Source organism: Mastomys coucha, unplaced genomic scaffold, assembly GCF_008632895.1.
Source record: "Mastomys coucha isolate ucsf_1 unplaced genomic scaffold, UCSF_Mcou_1 pScaffold22, whole genome shotgun sequence".
Taxonomy (NCBI): domain Eukaryota; kingdom Metazoa; phylum Chordata; class Mammalia; order Rodentia; family Muridae; genus Mastomys; species Mastomys coucha.
In genome coordinates, this window is record NW_022196905.1 from 277,962 (window position 1) to 281,131 (window position 3,170).

A 3,170-nucleotide genomic window follows, 5' to 3' on the forward strand; every position below is an offset into this window, starting at 1 on the left:
CTGCCTCACCTTGTGATATCATTCTGATTCTTTTGACATCAAGGATTTTGAGAAGGAGAATGAGTAAGGTTTTAAAAGAATATTCCTGATCTGAATTCTGCTGAAATGCACCTGTATTCACCAGGTTAGATTTACGGAGTTTTAGAAAGAAAACTACAGGAGTAAAATTGAAGTATGTCACATTCTCTATGGGTACACATTAACATGATTTATCACAGATTCATCTACCCTACCTAGTAAAAAGATGTTTCTTGGTTTCTTAAATCTACATTCCTTGTTTTGGTTTCCCATGTTATAGGTTATGTCATGAAGTTAATCATCCATTTCACACGTTGAAAAAATTACATATAATTCTCCTATAAGGTAGAATATATTTTTATGCATTCAATTATTTTATTTATTTATTTATTTATTTATTTATTTATTTATTTATTGGTTTTTCAAGACAGGGTTTCTCTCTGTATCCCTGGCTGTCCTGGTACTCACTCTGTTGACCAGGCTGGCCTCGAACTCGGAAATCCGCCTGCCTCTGCCTCCCAAGTGCTAGGATTAAAGGCGTGCGCCACCACCACCCAGCTGCATTCAATTATTTTTATATCATCATAGATTTCTATTTCTTTTGTTCATTATATTATAACCAAAACCTTTGTTGTTCACATTTCTGTAACTTTCACCTTTGAAGTCACTTTGATTGGCTCATATACTTTTGACACAGCCTGCCATTGCAGTTTTATTGTGGCTTGATCTTTTAAAGGGAACCTATTCTTTTTTGACACTATGAAATGCTCCGGGATCATATTATTCATTTGCTTCCCAAGTTCTAAAATCTAACAGTTATCCAAGGAGTCTCCCTTTTTGTATGAAAGTATTAGAAACAACAATCCAGGTGCTAGATATCTGCACTTCTTTTGGTGTTTTATTGTTTCTAAATAGTCTTAGTCAACAGAGAAGAAATAATAGGCATGTGTACTAATCCAGATACATCCACAGATCTGCAAATTTGTCATTCCTGATCACCTTACCTATATCAAGCCAAATAGAAATTTGTAGTGCTATCTTGAACTCAAATCTATTACCACATAGATCTCTCCATCTTAGACCAATTTGATGCTAATAGCATACTCCACCAGTATGAAAACTTCTCTTATTGTCTCTCATGTATCCCTTTTGTTTTTCATTTCTTGTGTGCGTGCAATAATGGGTTCATATTTTAACCTCTTTTCCCATGAAACACTCAGGGCTCAGGTGTTAGTATTACAGGTGTTAATGGCTTCAATAATTAGTTCTTTTGAATAGAAACCTGTTAGGAATGGTATTCCTGTTAGAGCTAAACTGCCAATGATAAGATAAGACGAGGTAAATGATAGGATGTTTATTATACTGCCTATTTGTGAATGTCTTATTCATCATTGAGGCTATTGATGATTGATCCAGAATACATAAAAAGTATGGCTTTAAAGAATACATGGGTGCAAATATGTAGGAAATCTAGGTATGGATGATTAATTTCTAGAGTCATTATTATTAGGCTTAATTTGCTGGATGTAGAAAATACTACAATTTTCTTGATATCATTTTGGATGAGTGTGCAGATAGCTGTAAATAATGTAGTGAGGGTTCCAAGGCTAATATAATTTTTTTAATGGTACTATTGTTTGATATTAGTGGATGAAGTTGAATTATTAGAAAAATTCCTCTGCAACTATAGTATTTGAGTATAGTAGGGCTAAAACTGGGGGAGGACCTGCTATGACCAATGGAAGTCATGGGTGTAACCCAAATTGGGCTGATTTTCCTGTGGCTGCAAAAAGAAGACCTATAAGTGGGATTAGGTTATTATTATTGGTGAGAAAAATTTATTGAAGTTCTCAGGAGTTTATATTTAGGCAGTATTGTAAGACCCCGGAGAGTCTTACCCCAAATACGCATCCCCACAGAACACAGCTTGATGACAGATTGATGCAAAAGCAAGAAGTTTATTGATCCAATGTGTGTAGGGTTGCCAAACCTTGCAGGGAGAGACAACCCAGAGCTCAAAAAGCACATATCTTTTATACCATGCAGAGAGCAGATTTCAGCAACAGGGTTAGTTGGCTTATTCTGATTGGTGCAGCACACACAAAGGATCTCTTCAGGCATTGGTTGGCTTTGCTCTAGGGTCTGGTTAGCTAATTCTTTCCAGCTCTGCACCTGGCCTTGGAAAGTCCCTGGGAAAGTACTGAGTTGGAAAGTCCCTTAAGGGGGGAAGGAACTGGGTGGTGGGGAATTTTTGATAAGGTCAGTATGACATTCTGTGCCTGGATTTCAGCACAGGGAGGGGTAGAGGAGTTTTTCCGTGAACAGTTTTTTTTTTATTATTATTAGATATTTTCTTTAGTTACACATCATACAATATCTCCCTTCCCAGGTTCCTCTCAGAAATAAAATAAAATAAAATAAAAAAACAAAAACAAATCCCTGTTCCCTCCCCCCTCCCACTGCGCACCACCCCACCTTCTCCTGCTTACTGGCTCTGGCATTCCTCTACACTGGGGCATAGAACCTTCACAGGGCCAAGGGCCTCTCGTCTCATTGATGACCGACTTGGCCTTCCTCTGCTATACATATGCTACTGGAGCCATTAGTCGCACCATGTGCACTCTTTGATTGGTGGTTTAGTCCCTGGGAGCTCTGAGGTACTAGTTAGTTCATATTGTTCATCCTAAGGGGCTGCAAACCCTTCAGCTCCATGGGTTCTTACTCTAGCTCCTTCACTGGGGACCCTGTACTCAGTTCAATGGATGGCTGTGAGCCTCTACTCCTGTATTAGTCAAGTACTGTCAGAGCATCTCGGGAGATAGCTATATCAGGCTCCTTGCGGGCATCCACTTTAGTGTCTGGGTTTGATGATTGAATATGGGAAGGATTCCTAGTTGGAGCAGTCCCTGGATTGTCCTTCCTTCAGTCTCTGCTCCATAGTTAGTCTCTACAACTCTTCCCATGGGTATTTTGTTCCCTCTTTTATGAAGGAATGAAGTATCCACATTTTGGTCTTCCTTCTTCTTGAGTTTCTTGTCGTTTCTGGATTATACTTTGTGCATTCTGATCTTCTGAACTAATATTCACTTATCAGCGAGTGCATACCATGTGTGTTCTTTTGTGATTGGGTTACCTCACTCAGGATGGTATTC

At 38.6% G+C, this 3,170-nt stretch overlaps 1 pseudogene; it reads right to left on the bottom strand.

The window, feature by feature from the left end:
- Window positions 1-1,241: 1,241 nt before the first annotated feature.
- LOC116070773 overlaps window positions 1,242-3,170 on the bottom strand; it is a 5,899-nt pseudogene continuing 3,970 nt past the window's right edge.